Genomic DNA, 22,879 nt, shown 5'->3' on the forward strand with positions numbered 1-22,879 from the left:
GCAGGGCCTACAGGGGCAGATGCGCCAGGCGGTGAGTGCAGAGGAGGGGCTCAGGAGAGGGCGGTTCCTGGCAGCTGAGGAGGAAGTTCCCAGAAGTGGCAGGGGCAGTAGTTTTAAATGTTCACAGATGTGATAAAGGGATAAGGAGTGAAACTAGATTGGGCAAATCAAAGTGTTTAGCCTAAGTTTAAAGAATTACCACAGCTAATCCAAATTGGGAGAACTACAAGATGGATAACCAGTGGCTATGGTAGATACTCATTTGGACAGAAGTTGGAGGAAGGGAGATTTTAAAAAAAAATGAAGTTTAACTTTGGCGTTGTATCAGAAGAATTCAAAGTTTGATTTTAAAAAGCAATCATTTGTGTTGCTAATACGAAAGCATTTCTACAGCTTTATTCTAACTCTAGAATATGCATTGTCTCTTGTGTCACCTGATATAAGAAATTCAGTAAAGCTATTCTAGAGCTCATTTATTTTTCATAACCTGCAAGTTCATAAAATAATCATAGCTTATTTCCACATCTAATTTTGCAGCGCCTTCCACAGTATTGTGACAGATCTTGTGAGGAAGCCCTTATTAAAGCCAGAGCAAACGTCTGTCCCAAAGAGGTTAGGTAAATGATAAAACAATTCATAAAAATAATCTGAACCCCTTTCCTTCAGAGTAAACCCCATTATGTCCCTCTGGCTTTCAAAATTATTTTTAGATGTGCATGTCAAACGTGTAGGATTAAGCTTCATAGGATTTAAGACTATTTCAATGATTCAAAATACTTGGCGTTGGCCAGCAAACATAAGTCAGGTTTTTAGTTAACCAATATGCAGTAACATTACTTTATCTCTGTATTATGCTAGGATTAGGACCTTGTGATAAGCAAGACCCCAGACTCACAGTTAGGATCAGGGAACCTGCAGAAAGCAGGTTGTACAAATCTTCATGCTGCTTAGCAACGAGTTAGAGGTAGTAATCCACTGTGAAATTCGTTTCAGGTTCTAATGCTGTGGTGTAAATGGCCGTGAAGATTTCTGAGCAAGTGTTTGAGCGCCCTCTGGAGGCGTTCTGCACGGTTAAAACAACTCCTACAAAAGGTTCTCTTTAACAGCCCGAGTTGAGAACGCGTGGACTGGATGGCTGGCCTGATGGGGGTGTAAGTGGGGAGCAGCGAGGGCTGAGGTGGAGCCCACAGGAGCACCGGTGCTTAGGGGGAGCAGGAGTCTTCAGCAGGCTGAGCATAAGACTGTGGTGGTGAGAGCGGAGTCGCAGAGGGAGAGTCCTGCGAGATGAAGGCCGCGCCCGGAGGCTCTTCAGTGGCGTAGTGATGGGTGGAGGAGTAAGTGGGAGGTGGAGCGATAGAAGTCGGGAAGATAAGCCTTGAAGAAGCCTGGGTGGGGAAATGGAGAGAGAGCATGGCAGCTAGAGAAGGCATAGGATTGAATACGGGTTTTCCTTAAGACGGAAGAGGCTTAGCGTTGGTTTAAACGCTGAGAGGAGAAAATAAGCAGAGATCAGATGAAATGGAAAGATGTGTAGGGTGGGGAGGGGCAGAGAGTTGGATTTAAAGCTCCCAGCCTGGGAGACTTGTTGGGGGAAGATGTTGCCTTTTATAGGGACTTCATATGGCGAATTAGTGATTTTCAGTTCATTGTGGGATGATAGGGAAATATTCCTGTTATGAGAGAATGTGGAATTGTCATCATGGAAATGGTTCTCATTCAAGCCAGGCAGGTGGTTGAGCTAAAAAAAAAATGGAGTCAGGATGTACCTTTAGCGGACACTGGTGTTTAGAAAGAAGGAATAAAAGAAATGGTCAATGCCTTCAGCAAGGCCTGAGGAGAGGTGAGAAAGTGCAGGGAACTGGGGACGGAGGAGACGTGTGTAACTTAGGGTCAAAGAGTGAAACAGGAGCAAGGGTCTGGCCTTGCGCTCTGACGAGGAGGGCAATGGTTTTGTTTGTTTGGTTGGTTTTTCAGTTTTGTTTGGCTGCACCACACAGCTTGCAGGGTCTTAGTTCCTTCACAAAGGACTGGACCCCGGGCCCTCGGCAGTGAAAGCCCAGAGTGTCCTAACCACGGGACGGCCAGGGAACTCCCAGGGAACAGTTTTGCAGAAGAGGCGTTGTGGGGGTGGGGTATAGAAGGGGGAGTGGGTGTGTGGGGGGCAGGACCGGGAAGTGTAGAGGTCTGCAGGGAAGGCCAGCAGAGAAGGTGGGGAGAGGGCAGCGGTCGTAGCTGGAACAGACGGTGAGCTTCTCTGTGCTCACCCAGTGAGAGCCCTAATCAGCAGTGACTGTGGAAGGAGAATTATATTTGCCTTTCTGCTTTTACAGGTATAAGATTTAAATCTCATATAACTTCTGAACTACCTCCTGTTTTTCTCAGATTAAGAATCTGGCCAAATGGGAGAGAATGTTTGGATCTGTTCCTGACATTCATGGTGACTCTTGCACAAGGAGAGAGTAAATGTGACCAATTTTTGATTTATTATTCTGACAGATGTCCTTCAAACATACAGGACCATTTGTAGCCTGAATAACATGTTTTCCCTTCTTTTTGGTAAAACTAATAGGATGGCTAGTAGAAGTTGTTTGGCTTCATTTTTGTAAAATATTACATTAAGAAAAAATAATAGACCCCTAATTCAGGAGTGCCAAAGTTACAGTGTGTTTAAATTTGGGAGGTGAGGCTTGAGTTCTAACTTCAGACTGCTCAGTTTTGAGTAGTAAGGCATAATATTTAAGTGTAAACTTCTGCGGAGGGCAGGGTGGGCGGGTTGCAGCTTACACCCAAGCATGTCTCCTTCCGCGGGACTGGTTTGCAGTCCTTAGAAGGCCTCAGCACTCTTATCTTCGGTGGCCTTTACCATGTCACGTATCAAACGTATTAAAAAAATGTACCCACATCCCACATGAAATTAGCTTATACAAAACTGTGAGTTAAGCTTCATTAGACTAGTTGTAGGCATTAAACATTTATTAACTTTGATTTTATGATTTTATTTTCATATTTTACATCCAGTAAGTATTTTTTTCAGGTCTCAAACATTTTCATAGGCCATTGAGATGCTCGTAAGCCCTAGGGTCTGTGCCGAAGGAGCCTAGGGAATGAGACCCCCCCCCCCCAGTTCTGTTGCGACATCTAGGCACGTCTGGCTGGGGTGGACTTGCCAGGAGTCTGTTGGTTGGAGGCACCGAGCTGCCTCCTGGGAAAACTCCATCCTCAGGGGAGCTGAAGTAACTGTTTTAGTTAGCGATTTTCTGTTGCAAGGAGCAGAGATCCATTCCATTTTAGGAAACGGGATATGGCGTAAGGATGCACCTGGGCCAGAAAACTGTCGTTAACTAAGTCAGCTCGGAGACAAGCAGTCTCTCCTATCGACAGTGAGGTCTCAAGGCAGCTGTCTTTCCTTTGTCTTTTTCCTCTTGCTGCCATCTGGTTTTTTCTTTTTTCCTATCCCATCTATCTTTTCTCTACCTTACTTAGAGAATCTACTTCCTCATGACTCTGGTTTGCTGTGATTGCTCACGACCGCTCCAGTTCCTTTGTACCTAGTAACCTTTCAGCTTCATGTCTCCTGGCTAATCACCTCATTTTCAATATTGTTTAGATTCCTGAGAGAGAGAGATTGGGAATACAACTTTGTTGCAGCTTTTACTGTTATTCCAGGCCACAGCAGAGGTCACTGTTAAGCTCATGGGTCAGGTGTCTGCACGTAGTCTAAGACCTTGTGGTGAGGTGAGATGGAGCGGTTATATGGTCTGCAGCAGCTGGGCCTATCCTTAAAGCTGAGGCCGTTCCCATCTGTAGGATTTGCAGGCACCATGACTGGCATGTGTAATTCAGCAAGGAAGAAAAAACCTGGCCCCCTCTCAACCATTTGAAATTCCTGCCCTTTAAAGTATATCCTATTAACAACCTTCATTCTGAGTCAACCCTTTGTTCCCATTTTAGAAACTAAAATCCCTAAATATATTGAAAGCATTTTCGGTTTTCCTTTTTCTCCCCATTTGATTCAGTTTCAGATGTTGCAGGGTCACTCAGGGCAGTCTGTAGGACTCCATTTCTCATGTTAGTGGTTTCTGCTGAAGTGATAGAGCTGCTTCAGATAGATGTTAGCAGAGTTGGCTTAACTCCAACCTCGTATCATTTGCATGTTTCCTTCCCCCCAGATTTCTGGGGAGCTATATAGACATATAGTAACTTAGCACCGTCCCTAGATTCCCCAAATTTAGGAGAATGTTGCATCCGAATGTTAACATGGCAGCAGTTTGATCCCTAACTCCCTTAATGTGTCATCACTTCCCAAGGAAAAGAGATGTTCCCCGAACTTTAAAATACATCTTGGAATCTATACCCAAACTACTCTTAGCAGTTTTAGAATATAGCAGAGGGGGGAGGAAGTAGATGGAATAAATAAAATAATGATAATGATAGCTAAACTTCGTTGAGCCCTTAACAGTTTCTAGACACTGTTTTTTGTTCTTTTGTTTTTTTCTCGCGGTACGCGGGCCTCTCACTGTTGTGGCCTCTCCCATTGTGGAGCACAGGCTCCGGATGCGCAGGCTCAGCGGCCATGGCTCACGGGCCCAGCCGCTCTGCGGCATGTGGGATCTTCCCGGACCGGGGCACGAACCCGTGTCCCCTGCATCGGCAGGCGGACTCTCAACCACTGTGCCACCAGGGAAGACCATAGGCACTGTTTTAAATACTTGTCATGCGTTAATTTATTTAACCCTTAAACTACCTTATAATGTTACCTTTCAAGGTCAGTTGCCTTTTATTATCTCCATTAACCCCACTCTTAATCTCTTAGGTGAAGTTTGCACAGCTAGCGTGTGGTAAAACCAGGGTATGAACTCGTTCACCCCGCCTCTAGTCTCTGCTCCTTCAGCAGCCTCTCACCTGGAAAATAAGTGAGAAAAACAGTATTGATTTTAGACTCTCTAGGATTCCAGCCAATCCGAGTCAGTTACTCAGTATCCAGTGTGAACCTAAAACTCAATTTGGATAAAGTTCCTATCAAGAGGCTACTTATGATACTAGAATTCCTATATCTTGAAGGGCAGTTGTGCAGGCTTGCCTGGAATTTCCTTTCTAGAGTTTCTCAGGCTTTCTCATCCTCTGTTTGGCCCTATAGGCCTTGAATTCCATATTTTTATATAAATCCTAAATATAAGTGGGTCTACCTATCTTCTGAGCTGGGACCCCACATGTATAATAGTCAGCTCTTCAAAAAGCTTTGTGATCCTAAATTCTCCATAATACAAACCTTCTACTTTTCTCTCTGCATGTTTCTAACCCAGCAGGATCCCGAGGCTTTTGTTGCCCTTCAGCCACTGTGGGCCCTGCCTCTGCCTCTTCTTCTGGAATGTCTTGGGGGTTTTGACTTCTGTCACTGTGGTAAGTTTTCCCCTTGTTTGACCGTTTTCCTCGATGGAGAATCGCCCTCAACTATTTCTAAACCGAAACTGTCTCTGGAGTTTTTTCTAAGCATGTTCCCTTTCGGACTCAGTGAGGAAGAAAGTCTCCCTGTCTCATGATTTTTCTAAGAAAGCTCTTGCCTCTCTCTGGCTTTGAGGTCTCTAGGCCTTAGACAACTTTCCTTAACTCTGAAGACAGCAGAAGCACCTTTGTCCCATCTGGAGTTCCTCTTTGTACCTCTGGAGTTTGATTTTCTTGATTTCATGTAAGCCATTGGCTACTAAAGCTTCGCTCTCTCTGTTCCATTTTCCTTTGCTGTCCTGAAGGCCTTCGGGACCAGAAACCTGCTTTTTAGACTGATGCCCTCCTGGTTTTCTTTCCCATTGGTTCTGTCTTCACTGAGATATCACAACTTGTTTTTAAGCTGAGTTTGTTACTCCGTAAGTTTCTGGTGTTTTCTTCCAAAGTCTGAACAGCAGCTTTCTCCTTAAATTTGAGTTCCTGAAAGTCTTCTTACTGGGGACTCTGTTACATCAGTCTCTGTGCAGACATGATTCTGAGAGCAGCGTGTTTCCAGCACAAGCATTTTTTCCCTTCATTTTCTTTTGAGCCTTTGGATTTGTGATCATTTTTTAATAATTTTTTTTTCCTTCAGCTTGACTCAAGAAGACAACATATATTTTACATAGGACAGGTATTTGTTCCTCTTTATTTGGTCATTGCTGAAATCCAGAATACTCCAGTTGAACACGCAGCCTGGATCGCTGTGGTTTACGTTCATGATAAAACTTTACATTCTTGCTATGCATGGCTGGGCAGCAAGAGGAAGGAGAACCCTGTCTCAGTGGTTGTTGGCCTGGGGCATGTGGCTTTTCATCTTTTTCCCTCACTGCCAGAGGTTGAGTTCTCAGCTCTGGGCCTCTCCCTGCCCTGACTTCACGTCCCTCCTGCACGAGGAGAACTGACTCAGTGAGATAAAGGACATTTCAGTGGCCTTTGCCGTAGTGGTTGTAGTTACCGTGCACAGTGAGAAGGTTAAGCCTGTGGGGAGGTGTGGTGTCTTTCTTTCCTGACTCTACTTGGCAGGGTGGGAAGGCTGGGGCTGCTCCTGACCAGCCCAGGGGAAGAGAGGCTGCTCTCCTCTCTTCCTCCGGGTGCTGGGTTGACTTCCAGGCCACGGCCCTGTCTGGAAGCCTGGGCGAGTCTACCTGGGCATGGTGGCAAATGATCTTTCTCTCTTCTCTGTCCCTTTCTGGCTCCATTCTCTCTGGTGTTGTCTTGGGTCCCCTCAGTCAGCCTCCTTTTTTATGAGTAGTAAGACTTGAGATACAGGCCTAGTAGTTTATGAATTCCTGTTCTGCCCATAATTACTTTGGTCTCAAGCTCAAGGTTACCACTAACAGAGGGAAAAGGAGTTCTCCATGTGATCTAGCCCCACTGTGGAATGCTGCATCAGGAATGGGATTCACAGGCCTAGCTAATGATGAAGTATTCATGTGTTTTGTATTTCTGGTTCAGTCCTATGCACATTTCTGCCTAGAGTTCCTGGAGGTGAGGAGTGTTCGCTGGGACCACTGGCCAAATTTGTTAGTAGTGTTTAATAGCGTATGTTTCCAAAATGGCACTGATCACCCTCAGGTGCTAGTCCTACCAGGTCAAAAGCCTGAATGCTGACGTTCTGCACTGGGTTTTGTAACCATTCCCTGGCTCTTTTTGAGAGTGGGGTGGTGATGCATTTCTCTCCATGCTAATCCTGAATTCTGATGGCCATGGCCTGTGCGGTTGTAGGATTATGCTTGTCTCTGTGTGGCTGTAGGAGTCAGCTGCTCTTGCAGTGCGCGCTTCCTGAGTGAGCCTGCTGCGCAGCTCTGTCACGCCCATACGTACCTACCTTGGTTTGCCAGACAGAACAAGTTACAGGTTGTGGCCCAGGTATAAAAATAGCCAGGATCTGAGATATTTAAAGCAGTCAGATTTATAGAAACAAAGCAGAATGGAAGGGGGAGTTGTTCAGTGGGTACAGAGCTTCAGTTTTGCAAGATGAAAAAGTTCTGGAGAGGTTTCACAATAATGTGCACATCACATACTTAACACTACTGAACTCTACACTGAAAAATGGCTAAGATGGTACATTTTATTATGTAGTTTTAACCACAATTTTAAAAATGCATAAAAAAAACAGAATCCCAAATCTCTAATTTTCTGACCTGCCAACTACCGTTATACTCCCAATCCCAGCGTCACTGGGGACAGTCCTGTTAAAAATCCACTTTTCATTTCTGTCGCGGTCTCCTGGGCCCAGTCTGTGTGTATCCTTCCTTTAGCTGGCCAGGCCCTGTGTGACCTTCAGGTATTTCCTTTGCTTCTCCCTGAGGGTGGCTTGAGCTTTCTAGTCTCTGGTCCTTTTTCTTCTAGGCCCGAACATGGATTTTGTCCCTGTAGGTCTTACTCCTCCAGCAGTATGAGGAGGAATCAAGTCTGAAAAACGAGAGTCATTCTCACTGCGCATTAGAGCTCCTCTGACCTGAGCCTGCTGTGCTTGGTGTCCCGGCCCTGCCCCGGCCCCACTCCTGCAGGCCTTGGAGCAGGGGAATCCCCTGGCCCAGTTGTGAAAGGCTGGTCCCCTGAGGAAGACAAAGCCAATGGAATCAGCCAAAGGGAAGGGACAGGAAAAGGCAGGTTATGCAGGCGAGGGCACAGTCTTACAGGCTGTAGTGCTTACGTGCATTGACTCTCTAAGCATCCTTGTTGTGTCCCGAAAAGCTTTTGTTCTCAGTCCCCCCTCCCATACCCCCCACTGCTTCCCGGTCTTTGCTGCTCCTTCCTGGGGACAGAATGAGGCAGAGGCCCTTAAGCCCCGTGATGAGAGCAAGGGTGAGCATCTGTATGACTAACAGTGGATCTGACCATCCATTTCCTGGATGAGTGAGTTGAGGCTGAGAATGAGTGATCTGTGCCCACACAGCTGTTCAGTGTCAGATCAAGAATTTGGACTTAGAACTTCTTACTGCAAGCCCAGTGTTCCACCCACCAAATTATTATGATTCCTAATGTATATAGATGTTACACATTTACTAGATAAGGTAAACTTGGGCCTTATATGTGGTACTCACATAGGGGCTATCAGTGAAGCAAATCACATCGTGTCCCATTCCTTGGGCGTTCCTGTGTACAGTGTCGAAGAGCAGGAAACAGGTGGTGTGGTGGTGGAGTCCAGAGTGTGAGGAAATGTCACTGCAGTCAAGGATTTTAAGACAATCCTATGAATAGAGAGTCAAGAAGGAAAAACTGCTGGGTAGAAGCGGGAGGTGCAGGAGACAGACACGAAGGTGTGAAAGCAGCGCTTGACTTGGAGCAGAGGAGGAACCGTAATTACTGGGAGACACACTGGGGGGTCTTGGGAGGCCTCTGCCTGTGAGATGAGGCAAATGAAGGAGTGTGTCATGCACTAGTCAAAATAAGGGAAATAAGGAAACTCGCATTTATTTGGCTTCAGCCAAGCTGTGGGCACTCTGATAAGTACTTTCACACTTATTATCTTCTTTAATTATCACAGCAAAGGGTCGTAGACACGATTATCCATATTTTTACAGGTCAGTCTTAGATCACCCGGGGTCACAGCAAGCGGCAGAGCCAGGCCCACGCCCCGCTGTGTCATTCCAGAGGTCATTTTTGTGGGAGGACTGGGCTGGAGGGAAGCTGAGGAGTATATACCTATGTCATCCTTTATCACCGTAATCACACAGGCAGTTGTCCTTCTCAGACTTCCTTCTCAGACTCAGAAGAAAACTTGGCCTCACTCCCTCTATACTTTTTGTTGCCCTTCTCCAGACCTAATTTCATAGCCTCTGAGATAATTTCTAGTTAAAGAAAAATCAGGCGCGGTTTCTTTTGTCTTTTATCTTTTTTCCATTAGGAGTCATTAAACCAAGTCACACGAAGAGCAGTTGTCCCAAGGACAGGAGCAAAGCAGCTCGCTTCCCTACGGATCATTAAAACCCAGAGCCCAGATCCTTAGCCACTGAGAACTTTATTAGGCGCGAGGTCAGGGAACCTAGGACTTTCAGGACGTGTGGGCAGGAATAGGGGGCAGGGAGAGAGGAGCCCACACACGTGGGGCCCCAAGTAGGAAATGTGGTCGGGGTAGGGATAAGGTGGCCCCCTGGGAGATCCTGGGTGAGCGGCTGAGGAAGCCAGTGGCAGGGGCTCTCTTTTAGTGCTCAGGGGTCACACTGGATTGGAGTCTTTTCTCGCCCACTGGTGGCAGGGAAGCAGAGAGGAAGGCATCAGAAGTGATGTAAAACCCACTGTTGTCATTAAAGGTGAGTTGGAGACTCCTGCTCAGACTCAGAAACTCCTTTGACCTAAAAAGTTGGCCTCAGTGCCCTCAGGGAAACTGTCCCTATAAATTACCAAGGCAGCTGATTATCAGTGGTGGATTCAGGAAGTGCTGCTTGAGCGCCAGGTCGGGGAGTGTTGGAACAGGGGTCAGGGCAGGTTACTGAGTAGACGCCGCATGAATGGCAGCCAGTGGCCGGTGACTGACGGACTGTTTCAGGAGCCTGCTTTGAGGCCACTGTGGTTTTCCGAAGCGTGTGGTACGCCAGTGAGTAGGTGCAGTGCGTGAGCACCTGAACTGGCCCTTAGGTGGATAGAAGCCTGGACCGTGTTGTGAGGCTGGGCGTTTGGCCCCGGGAGGTTTAGGCCCCGGAGGGAGCTGCGTGCTTGAGCCACTGTAAGCGAGGCTCCCCTCTCAGCTTGGACTGCCTCCAGCTTCCCGTTCCTGAGGTCAGCCTGGAGGATGAGGAAGCCTGCGTTCTCACCTCTGTGAGTGAGAAGCACACCTCAGGAACGCGGCCCGCAGCTGGGCCTTGCAGGGGCTTGTCATTGAGGGCAGATGAGGTGTGGGGAGCGGACTAGCTGGAGGCCTTTGGGGCTGCCATAGAGTGTTGGGGGAAGCCAGCCACCAAGGTGAGAGGGCTAGGACCTTACAAGGTGGACTTCCCTGTGACCCGTTACCGTAGAGGTGGCCCGGGGCCCGTGCAGAGGGACTGTAATGAGGAGAAGCGGCCCTGGTAGCTTGAGAAGTGACGTACTGGGAAAAGTGTGGGAAATAGGAAGGGCCTTTTGGGCAGCCAGCCTGGGTGTCTTCCAGGCCGCTAATATCTTCTATTCAAGGACCGATGGTGATGTAGGAGCAAAATAGAGTGGGCTTGACATTCACAGTCCTAATCGATGCGTTACAAGTGACTGCTATAATCAAGTTATTCTGAGACAGGTAGCCGAGCAGAGATGAGGTGGACTGGGCCTGTGGAGCTTGAGTATCTAGGTCAGCTATACCCTGTTATGTGTAGTTTAGACTGGAATTTTCTGGTAGTGAGATTAACAAGGAGGTAGATGCTGCCTCTGTCGTGTGCCCAGGTCCCTGCAGCACACGGGGGATGGCCTTGAACTTCTTAGCCCTGTTCCTCTGCAGCATGCAGGCACCAGGGACCTGAACAGCCTTTCCATTTATTTTTTGTTGCCGAGGCCTGTAGAAAAGGGCCAAGCAGAGGTTCCTTAGCATACCACTGCCCAATTACTATCTGAGTGAGTTGATTTGTGGGACTTCCTGATGGTTTGTGAGAAGGACGAGTTCCTAGCCATGCTGGGGACACGTTCCATGTTCTCTGTCCATGAACAGGGACATCCATTATGTCCGGGAACCATATAGGATAATAAGAATCACAAGGCCTTGGAACCGAAATCAAGGTCTTAGAGGAACACATTAGTGACTTCTGCCTAATGGGATAATTTCTGAATCCTTTATAAAACATCTCTCTGGGTAAAGAGTTATTTCTTGTAGTGTTCACCTTTTAGTCTTCTCATGTACGGAACTTGACTTTGGGGTTATTGTAGAGGAATTTGGAGGGTATTTTTCTTACAACCAGAATAATGATGGCTGATGATGGAAATTACTAGCTATAAGTAAGTGTTCATCTTACAGTTTGTTCACATACTTTCAGCTTTAAAAAAAAAAGTCGGTTTGAGATGGAATCTCAACCCCTTTTTGGTCTTTGGATCCTTTTACGCTTTAAGAAGTGTTATTTAAGGACCTCAAAGAGCTTTCTGTCTGTGTGGGTTATGGGCATTGATGCTTATAATAGAAATGAAGACTAAAACTTCACAAAAAAATTAATTAAAAAATAATGACAGACTCATTACACATTAACACAAATTACATTTGTATGAAAAATAGCTATTTTCTAAAACAAGAAAACATTTATTAGGAAGAGTGGCAATATTTACATCCGCTTCTGTGTTCAATCTCTGGCAATATGTTGTTTTAGCTGAAGTAGATGAAGACATCCAGCCTCACAGACAAGAGAATTGAAAAAGGGATTTCGGTAGCCTTTTCAGGTAATTGTGAGTTCATTTGTGACACGATACCGAAACTTGACAAGTGGTAGGTTCCTACAGGTTAGTTGCAGTGTGCAGTCCTATCAGTGAACCTTTTGTACTGTGCTATGTTAAAAATCCCTAGTCTCTTTTGTACTTTGAATAGATCTTTTACCCACAATGATTTGTTACCTGACACATTGGTCATTTGGGCAACATTGGTTCACTTTTTGCAGATCCTGAGAATGTTTATATGTTCCATTACATGTAATATCAGAAAATTCATGGTAAGTGTTGCTGTCAGTCTCATCAGGAAAGTCTTCAAGTCTCAGGAAGCTGGAGAGCTCATGGTGACAGGAGTTTTCCAAAATCCCAATTTTCACTTGAAAGCTCGGATTTGACAGTTGGCAGTAAATACCATCAGTTTCCTGTTATCTGAGATGTCTGTCCAGCACCTAAGTCTGCATAGCAAGTGTGTAATCACTCAAGTAAAAATGATGTTCTGTCGAGAAGAAGAGGCGGTTCAGCTTACAGCTCAGACAGTTACATTTGTACAAGTGCTTTTCCTTTAGGCAACCATTGCCCTTGGGTATGCGACCTGGTATGCTTCCATTTTAATCTAGAATATGATAAATATACATTGAAAATATATTTGTATGTATTTCATATCAATGTAATAAACATGTTTAACATAAATGTAATATAATAAAAGGGTCTAGATTTTAGTAAAATTATTTTTTTATTGCTTCTTCAAGGATATTCTTTTTTTTTTTTTTTTTTTTTGCGGTACGCGGGCCTCTCACTGCTGTGGCCTCTCCCGTTGCAGAGCACAGGCTCCGGACGCGCAGGCTCAGCGGCCATGGCTCACGGGCCCAGCTGCTCCGTGGCATGTGGGATCTTCCCGGACCAGGGCATGAACCCGTGTCCCCTGCATCGGCAGGCGGACTCTTAACCACTGCGCCACCAGGGAAGCCCAAGGATATTCTTAAGTGAAACTTTGGCTTACTGTGAGCCCCTGGAGGTGACGAACACTTTGACTACAGGTATCACTTGGTGCCTCTGCCGTAGGGCTCTGTGTGAGGGGCCTGAGGAGTCGGCAGTTTACCAGCCAGTACTTCTGCACCCTCCATGCAAGTGTCAGCACAGTGAAAAAAGTAAACTACATCTTACTGTTATTTTGAAAATCATTTTGATCTTGTTTTATAAGGGTTTTGGAACCCCCAAGAGTCTTGGTTTTTGAGAACTGCTGGTCTACGACAGTAACTGGAAAGAACTGAGCTTCCCGAGGTTGGACAGTTGTTCAGTATCCCGTGCTCACAAGTTGGGTTTTTTGCAAGAGACTCAACTTGTGGCTGGTGGACTGATTTCAGCCTGCTGACGTTTTATTTGTAGGAATGAATGCTTTTAAGGGGAGTAGGTGGGAGGGACCCCCTGGCCCCTGATGTCTTAAGCCGGACACGGTTAAGAGCACACGGTTATGTTCCCTGCTGGATCCCAGAAGGCATCTGACTTAGCGCGCCTGCTGGAGCATGGTTTTAAGGTGAACCAGGCCGTTCGTCAGGCTCTTGGCTTAGTGTGTTGTAGGAGAGGCCTTGAACCTGGAGTGAGTGAGGAAAACAGAATGTGAAGGATGTATTTTAGAGCAGACTTTAACATTTCTGTGCGTAGCAGGGACAGAGGAGAAGGAAGAGATGGATACCACGGCAAACCCAGCTGACTCTGAGCTAGGAAATTGGATACAAGAGGAGTTTTTAGGGAAAAGAATTTCTTTGTCATTCTGTAGCCAGTATTTATTAGCATTTCCCCCAACTCAGGAGGGGAAGGTCTGGGGACTCGGTTTTCACTGTGGGAGGATAGAGCACCCTGATTTATTGGCCCATCAGTGCTGCGTAGACAGGGAGAGGTGATCCCGAACAGGAAGTGAGTTTGCAGTCAGGAAAGCGTATGGACGCTGGGAGGTGACAGGTTGACGGCTGAGCACTGCAGGTTCCTGAAGCCACCCTCCAGTAAACAGCATGCCTTCCCGATGTTCAACGAGTTGAGGGAAGGATGGGGGAGAGTTTATGGGGCCTAGGCTTGTGCATTGTCTCATTTCATTTTCGTAACAGCCCCGAGAGATGGATATGAGTATCAATTCTCTTTTACGTTTGAGGTAATTGAGTCTTAGGCTTAAGTGAGTTGCTTAAAGTCACACTGTTGGTGGAAGAGCTGGCAAATGTGTGTTTTTTGCAGGATAAAAAAGGTTGGCAGAAAGTGCTACTTCTCGGGGTGAGAGGCGGCTTTCAGTGGGCTGAGCGTTGGAAGGAGTGGGGGCAGCTGGGGAAGCGGGACTGGCGCTACACAGAGACTCACGCTCTCAGGATCATGCTGTCGGATTGACTGTAGGTTTTCATCGGCTTTGACGAGTGTAGAGGAAGAGTGGAATCTTATTTCTTCTTGGAATGTTTTCTAGCGATCAGGACTTCTGGGTGAGGCTGGAGCTTTTTCATATTCTTGGCCCGTTAGGGGGCATGTAGTCTTCCGACTGCTCTAGCAGGTGATCCCTTGGCAGGGTTTATGATGATTTCGGGAGATGTGGAGTCACCGTTGCTGTGGGAAGGGGGGTGGCAGGGACGGGTGAGTGGAGTTTTGTATGCTCCCCACCCTGTCCCAGGCTGTGACACGCAGGCAGGCTCTGTCTTGGTCCCGCGGGAATGAGCCACACTCCCTCACTGGCCAGGCTCTGAGGAGGGATTCCTACGGCTGAGGTGGCCACAGCAGAAGCTACAGATCAATTAGAAAGCCTCCCCTCTCACTTCCAGACGGAACATTCTTTTCCATTGCTGCCCACTCCCCTTTGATTTTGAACCTTACAGTTTTATTCTAAGGAAGTGTCCTTTCACATCATAATCTGGTAGAGGTAAGAGAAGGGCAGAGCCCCCCTTTTGCCTTCCACATGCTGAACGTGTGCTCCTAGGCTTGGTGGTCCTGGTTGTCTCTAGACACTTGCCCTTCTCTAGGCCAAGACCCTCTGTCCTCCTACCCTTCGTGGTTAATTCGGTTTGTCCTTTCGGTTTCAGTCTAAAAGTAGAGTTTACTAGAAGTCTTCCTTGTCACGAAAGACTAGTTAGTATGCCCCCCTTCGTGCTGCTGTGTCCCTGGGGCCTGCTCGGCCACAGCACCACTTGCATGATGCTGGGCCTGTCTCCTTCCCCTCCTAGACTGTAAACCACACGAGTGCAGAAGCCGTGGCTGTGTTGTTCTTCATAGGATCTTCCAGAGTGTAGCCCGCTGCCTGACAAATGCTGGGTGCCACATGTTTGTGGAACGTATACCTGCATGCACGCATGTGCCGATCCTGCATCTGAGTTCAATTTCCAGGACTGTTGCATCAGTGGTGACTTTCTTCTAGGCCTGCTTCTGGATTCTCTTGAGTATCATTTATAAATCAAACACTAAACAACATGGCATGAACCAACATGTGTTAGGGCAGCTGGGAACACAGGGATCTTCCCGTAAAACACTTCCCAGTAATTAAGAGACCTGGAAGTTGATTTGGAGTCTTTATATTTCACAGTGACTAGTCTAGGGCATCATCATCTGAGCTACGGCACTTTGGTTATCTTTGAGAATCTTCTCCAGGCCCCATGACACAACGCCTGCTCTACAAGTGGGGGAGATGAGTCACATGGCCGGTGCAGCGCACTGCAGTTGGTGGTGGGGTTTTTGGTTGAGGCTGGAGGCATAGGAATGTCTTCTTTCCTATTCTGTTTCATTTTTATCTTTCCCAGAAAGTGTGCCCTTATCCCTTCGAGTGACAGAACTATAAACCACATGTTCTGGCAGATCTGGTTCTAGATAGGAAGTTAGTTTGATCTCTGTTGACATAGATTTAACTGATGTATTAAAGAGTCTGTTACTCTAGGGTGGGGTTGTTTATATTTAATGCTTTATAGGAACCATAATACTGTAGAAGGACCTGCAGCACAGCACCCAACAGCAGCCGGCCTGGTGCGCGGGTACGGTCTGAGGGCGAGGCTTCTGGTGCCAACTCCTTGACGAGCGTGACTGGATTTCTCTCCTGCTGGGTCAGGGTGGTTGGTCTTGATTTCACGTCCAACCTGTACCGAGTGTGACCCAGATCCGAGTCAGCGTTCTGGAGCGCCTGCTGGTCGCCATTGCCCGGCCTGCGCCTCTGTGTTGGGTGGTTGGCTCTGCTGAGTGCAGCCACACTGACGCCTCCCGTCAGCCCAGCGCCAGGGCCCTGTGGGACAGTGACTCTCGGTGTCCTGCTCGCCTGCTCTTCTGTTCGTTCTTCAACACCTGCCCTGTGCAGCCTGGGTCCTTCTATTTTGCAAGCATCGGATCATTTTAACAAGAAATCTGAAAAACTAGTTCGCCCATTTTTCCTGTGCAGGATCATATTCTGGGGACAGCTGTGTAAAAGAGAGTAATACGTGAAAGGCGTATACAGAAGTAGTTTAAATAATCCTCTTTCAAAATCCACATTAAGAATCTCCCTCCCCAGTGTCCTGAGCTTCCTCCCAGGGTGGAGGGACTGTTACCTTCAAGTTCTGCAACAGATTCAGGCCGAAATTTGGAGAGAAAATCAGCGTCCCCCCTCTGTACCTTCCTCTTGACCTTTGCCCCCTGCAGGTGTGACCAGAGTGGGCTCCTCTCCCTGCAGGCGTATCTGCCTGCAAGGAAATTCAAGGCCACTGCAGCAGATGCGGTGCCTCAGACCACAGTCCAGTAGTAGTGTTACCTCCTGAGCACAGTGGTGGTTGAATCTGCGTCTAGAATTGAGAGCTCTTGGCCCGATCAGCACTCAAAGGGCAACAGCTCCGTTCTCCCAGCCCATTAATCCTGCGTCTCCGTTTCCAGATGACCCTTTCCAATGCCAGGGCCCAGAGCTTTTATTCTCTCAGGGCATAGTTTCTTTGTATTTAGGACTCATTTTTTTACTTCCTCGCATTTCAGCCACAGTTGTTTATTAGCTGATCCCTCACTTTTAACTGTGCTGGGAGATGGGTACAAATTCAGGTATTGTTTGGTGTCACAAGGTTTAGATGAGGCACAGCTGCTAATGGACAAACTACAGCGAGAGAAGAGGGCTCTTTTCATGGAAGGTGGGGACTTGAGGCAGATGGGCAACTTGAAGCTTTCTTCCTGTCACTTCTCAGCCAGACTCTAACCTTCCTGTTTGAGAGGTTCTCCTCAAATATAAATTGAAGGCTTGTACTGCTGAGGGTGCCCCTGAGGTCTCGTGGACAGATGGGACATCGCCCATGGCAGTGCCAGGTGACCTCAGTGCAAGGTTCCTCCCTCCTCAGGTCTCCCAGGTGGCCTCACAGTCAAACAATGGGCTGTCCCCTTGAAAGCCATTATGGGACATTGGATAGGAGACGTCGTCTTGAGTGAGAGAATCTTGGGGACATTGTGCCCTTGGGATCTGTAGAATTCTGTGGCATCTACCTACTCGCTGGGTTTACAGTCTCCTTTGTATGTACGGAAGCAGTGAGGCAGGTGCTATTTTAGGAAAGGCTACAGTGAGGATCCTTGGTAGTGGTTTGTCCTCCTTTTGTTTTTTGGTTGGTCACATGGCAAATTTGCTGGACGTTCTTTTGCTTGAGCTTTTTCCTGCAGAATGTAGCTTGCCCTCATGTGGTGAGACTTACATGTGTGTCCAGGCATTTTACCTGGAAGGAATGGCGGTACCTGACTCCTCGTCCAGAGGAACTCTGGCGGGAGTTCACGTACGACAACTGTAGGAGTTTCACATCACTGAGCTTGGTGTTTCCACCCTTCTCAGCAGAGTCAGCCTCTCCTGAGGCCAGTCTGGATGGATGCCTTGACCCTCACTGCTTCATTTCTGAGGGAGGGCACCAGGAGAACCGCATGGCGTCTCGGTTAATTAGCTCAGGAGGGAAGGAGGGCGGAGTGCAGCACTGCTCCCTGTGTCCCCTGCTTGTCACCGTCACCTTCCCTCTGCTCTCCAGTGACATCTGCGGTGCACACGTTCTCACGTGCTCAGGATTGATTGGGGAAGTCACAGCCATTGGAGGATTGCATCTGTTTAGTTCAGTTTCACCTCTGTGCAATGTACCGGGTTCTGGGATCAGTTTGTCATTGCAGGAGGAGCAGGAAAAGAATGTTTTCCCAACACGAACCAGTTTTGTTATCATGAAAAATTACAGACATACACAAAGGAAGATAGATTAGCTTATTCATCATTTATCCATCACCTAGAAGCAACAGTTACAACAATCCTCCCTCATTTGCTTTGTCTGTCGTTTTTATTTTGGCCAAAGCATTTTAAGACACATCTCAGACATCATGTCCTTTCATTCTTACAAACTTCAGTATAAATCTTAAAAAATACAGACATTTGTTTACACAACTGCAGAGGCATTGTCACACCGAATACAGTGAGCAGTGTTCCTTGTGTCATCTGATACCTAGTCCCTAACGGTGCTTCCCCAGTTGTCCGTTTTAGCAGCTGGCCTATTTGAATCAGATTCTGAAGAAGGTAGGTCTTCAAGTTACATTTGGCTGGTACGGTTGTTCTATCTCAAGTCTTTGTAATCTAGAGCAGCCCAACCCCCCCTCCCCCTTTCTCCATGCCATTTACTTGTTGCAGAAATGGGTAGCTGTCCTGTGGGCTGCGTCACATTTTGATATTTTTCTGCTGGTATCCTGTTAGTTCCTCTAGCCCTCCTAGTTCCTTCAAATAAAAATGAATCCTGGAGGCATGCTTGGCAGGAATGTTGCAGATGACGCTGTGTGTTTCCTGTGGCCCCTTGGAGTTATGCTGACATCATGGATTGGTGGGTTCAGGGGTTGACAGCCAGATCCTCAAAATGTAAAACGTTCTTGATCAGCCTTTCATCTGACGTTTTCACCCATTTCTTACCGGGGTCTGAATCACGCATTTCGTTAGGGTTGCGTGTTTCCTAGCTGGATTGTTGCATCATCTTGAAAGATAGTTCATAGACGAAGGATTTTTCATTCTTTCCATTTAGTTGCCAAGTGTCAAAAAAGGTAAAAATTGGTGTCCTATAACTTTCAGTTTAGTCTAGTGCCTTGAGTCTGTCTCTCTGCCTCTGTCTGTCCCTCTCTTACTTTTTCCGCTCCTCCCCAACCCTTGTCGTCATTGTGAACTCGGGGGTTTTGTATATTTAGTGTGTTTCAGTGGATTGCATTCATTATTCCTTTTGATGCTTAGTTGTCCCATTTTTGGCCAGCAGGAGTCTCTTCATGAATTGGCATCTGTGTTCCTTTGCCATGACTCTCTTACATTCTGGCATGACAAGGTGTCCCAGGCTCACTTCATAAAGTGCTGCTCTGGCCTTGAGACCAGGCATTCTGCAAGGATCCCTGTGCCATTTGGTGGAGAAGGGTCTATAAGGGAAGGGACCATTGCTGTCGGTTGTCATTGCTTCCAGGCCTTTTTGATGGACAGCCTTAAGAAAAAAAAAGATATGAATTCAAACTGATGTTTCTAAGTCAAATTTTACGTTATAGGATTTTTTTCCTTACCTTTGATTTTATATTTGTATCTCATTTGTTTCACCTCGAATCTTGGTTCCTAACCACATTACCGTAATGACTTATTTGCATTATCCTACTTTATAAAAACACCACCGTTATTATAACTAAGTTAAACTATTGAAAGAAGTTTGACTTCTTTGCAGCTTTATTTATCGACAGAATGTCCCCCTGAGTATGTACGATCAGTCTACTGTACTCAAAAGTCATTTGTGACTGTGTCACCAACTTGAAAGTTAAGGTTCATTTTCTTCATTTTGTTTTCAAAATTTAGGGATTGCTTTTCTTGTTTATTTAGTTTTATTTTTTGAATTTATAAACATTCATATGTCTCCAAAGTCAAAACTACATCACAAGTTACATTCAGAGAAACTTTACTTCATCCTTTTCTCCTTCCTCCCATTTAAATTCATTTTGTATTAAACAGAAATAGACTCATAGACATAGAAAACAAACTTATGGTTACCAAAGGGGATAATGGGGATGGGAAGATAAATTAGGAGTTTGGGATTAACGTATACACACTACTATATATAAAATAGGTGAACAACAAGGACCTACTGTATAGCACAGGGAACTATACACAATATCTTGCAATAACCTTTGATGGAAAATGATCTGAAAAGGAATATATATATATGTATAACAGAATCACTTGCTGTACACCTGAAACTAATAGAACGTTGTAATTAACTATATTTCAATAAAAAATTCATTTTGTATTATCCTTCTCCATGTTTACTTTTATACATCATGTAAAGAAATATTTAAATCCCCTCTTTTTTTGCACAGAAGGTAGCATGTTTGAGCTATTATTCTATGCCTTGTGTTTTTTTTTTTTTTTTTTTTTTTTTACTGAACAGTGTTATCTGGGTTCACTCACATCAGTACATCATGCTCTTCCTCATTCCCTGTTTTCAATGGCTGAGCAGTAGTCCCCTGAATGAAGTCCCAGAGTTGATTCAGCCACTCCCCAGTGGACGGGCCTTGGGTTGCTGGCAATGTTGCTGTTACAAGTACTGCCTCAATAAACTGGGCCATCAGTCGTTCCTAGTTTGCAGTATATCTTGGGATAGAGCTCTAGAAGTGTGATTACTGGGTCAGAGGATAGATGCATATATACTTTTTCAGACATTGACTATATTTTTTTTTGCTGAAATTTTGTTTATCTAGTTGAATTTCATTATTCTAACACTTCCATCTAGAAACAGTGCAATTTATTTTGCAGTTTTAATGTTGAAGAAATCTCAATCCCTCGTGTACCCTATCTTTATTTATATAAAACATATTATGGAGAGTGTTATTTTAAGATCTGTTAATTTCATTAATTAATTGAAGTATCACTTACTGAGTATAAAGAACAGGGCATGAAAAGGTGGCTAAGGCATCCTAAACCTCAAAAGATTTCAGATTGAATATTTTGGAATTTTCTTCTGTTTCCTCTCCTTCTGTTTGGTATATATTTTGTCCCATGTTGGTTATCAAAAGCCTGGTAACAAGGCACTGGAAAATGTACCTTTATCTGCTGTAGCAGAAGAAAGCAGGCCACGTCTGCAGGAGAGAGGCGGTGTCATAAAGTACTCTGGAGATGCGTTCAACAAATGCTAACTGAAACACCTCCCCACCTCCCCTTTGCCAGGATGTAACAGTGAGCAACATAAAGAGTTCTTCCCTCCTGGCATTTATAGTCTGGTACGGGACACAGAACAAGAAGCAAGGAAATAAGATAATTACAGGTTCTCTGCGCTTTGAAGGAATCAAGTAAGAGGTTAAAATAGAGCCTTAGCCAGGGGCCTTCTTTACGTAGGGGAGAGGCGGCTCACACACCAAGCCACGCGTGAGGTCAGGGAGCTTGGGGGCAAGGTCATGCAGGACCTTGGTTTTTAGGTTAAGGATTTGGATTTTAAGTACATCAGGAAACCATGGAGGACAGTTAAGCAAGGGAATGACATTTGATGCTGTCATATATTTATTCTTTCTGTGGATTGGGAGGTGACTCGATACTATGTTTCAGCTCCAGAAGCAACATTTTCCCTTCTGAAGTTCCAAGTGGAGTGCGTTTTCCTTCGTGTGCCTTTTATGCAGGACAGCTGCTTCTCATACTCACATGTAGGTCTTCTGAGGATTTCTTTTCTTTTTCAATAGTATTCCCTTGATGTTGCTCAGATAATTACAGTAAGTGGTTGTAATTGGATTATGTACTTGGGCTATGAACAGGAGCATGATATCTACAAATTCTCTTCTTCAGACCTGCAAATCCAAGAGACACGTCTCTCTGGAAGATAAGAGCTCCTTCCTCAAGATCAAAAAAGGTCTGTGTTACTGCTGTCACGTTTATAAAATTAATTATGGAATCCATAGCAATTTTCTGGACAAGAAAGGCATTTTCAGTGTAAGTATTTATGTTTCTGTTATAGGAGACTGCTGGAGTGACACCTGCGTAGGGAATCCTCACCAGGAAGGACTGACACACCTGGACCCAAGGCGCTGGCTTCCCGGGAGGCTCCTGTCTGATGTGCAGGAGGCAGGATGTCATTGTGACTCTGCAAGGGGAGGCTCCTGGTGACCGAGACCAGCACGCAGTATCGCACCCTTGGCTACAGGGGACACTGTGCAGACCTTTTCCTGCAACTGAGAAGTACGAGATTATTCTGCAAGAGGAATATTCCACGGGCTTAAAAACGCAAAGGTTTCTACCTTGGGAGCCCCTTGGAATGTTGGCAGCTCAGGATCTCAAAGAAAGTTCTGTGTTAACGAGTTACAGAGTCCACGTGGAAGTAAATGTCACTTTCTAATCAATAATAATACCGAGTGAGGAGCACTATGCAGGGAGGAACCTTCCATAGAAAGACAGGCAGGGGAGAGCTTAGGCCGGCCTCGAACCTCCCGAGCAGAGCCAGCCTGAGATAAGCACCAAAATGGCCAAGTGAGAGACTCTGTGAAATAGCAGCCCTGTAACTGTAGTAGTTGTGAGGAAATCTTCTCCGCTAAATCACGATACCAAATAGGAAACATGATCTACAAGTGCCCCATGTGTAGGGAATTCTTCTCTGAGAGAGCAGATCTTTTTATGCATCAGAAAATTCACACTGCTGAGAAGCCCCATAAGTGTGACAAGTGCGACAAGGGTTTCTTTCATCTGTCAGAGCTCCATATCCATTGGAGAGACCACACAGGAGAGAAGGCGTATAAATGTGATGATTGCGGGAAGGACTTTAGCACCACGACAAAGCTCAATAGACACAAGAAGATCCACACGGTGGAGAAGCCCTATAAGTGCTACGAGTGCGGCAAAGCCTTCAACTGGAGCTCACACCTTCAGATTCACATGAGAGTTCACACAGGTGAGAAACCCTATGTCTGTAGTGAGTGCGGAAGGGGCTTTAGCAATAGTTCAAACCTCTGCATGCATCAGAGAGTCCACACCGGAGAGAAGCCCTTTAAATGTGAAGAGTGCGGGAAGGCCTTCAGGCACACTTCTAGCCTCTGCATGCATCAGAGAGTGCACACCGGGGAGAAGCCCTATAAATGCTATGAGTGTGGGAAGGCCTTC

At 46.0% G+C, this 22,879-nt stretch overlaps 1 long non-coding RNA gene across 4 annotated transcripts in view; it reads left to right on the forward strand.

Moving 5' to 3' along the window:
• Positions 1–22,879, forward strand: part of LOC132504281 (uncharacterized) — a 38,443-nt gene that overhangs the window by 9,748 nt on the left and 5,816 nt on the right. The window contains exons 3-7 of one of the 4 annotated variants that reach the window (XR_009534819.1): positions 5,304–5,400; positions 21,341–21,435; positions 21,575–21,638; positions 21,744–21,964; positions 22,473–22,670. This is a non-coding gene — a long non-coding RNA (uncharacterized LOC132504281). The remainder of the gene's footprint in view (positions 1–5,303; positions 5,401–21,340; positions 21,436–21,574; positions 21,639–21,743; positions 21,965–22,472; positions 22,671–22,879) is intronic. The other 3 variants (XR_009534816.1, XR_009534818.1, XR_009534817.1) reach the window with 3 other exon arrangements.

This window comes from Lagenorhynchus albirostris, chromosome 14, assembly GCF_949774975.1.
Source record: "Lagenorhynchus albirostris chromosome 14, mLagAlb1.1, whole genome shotgun sequence".
NCBI lineage: Eukaryota > Metazoa > Chordata > Mammalia > Artiodactyla > Delphinidae > Lagenorhynchus > Lagenorhynchus albirostris.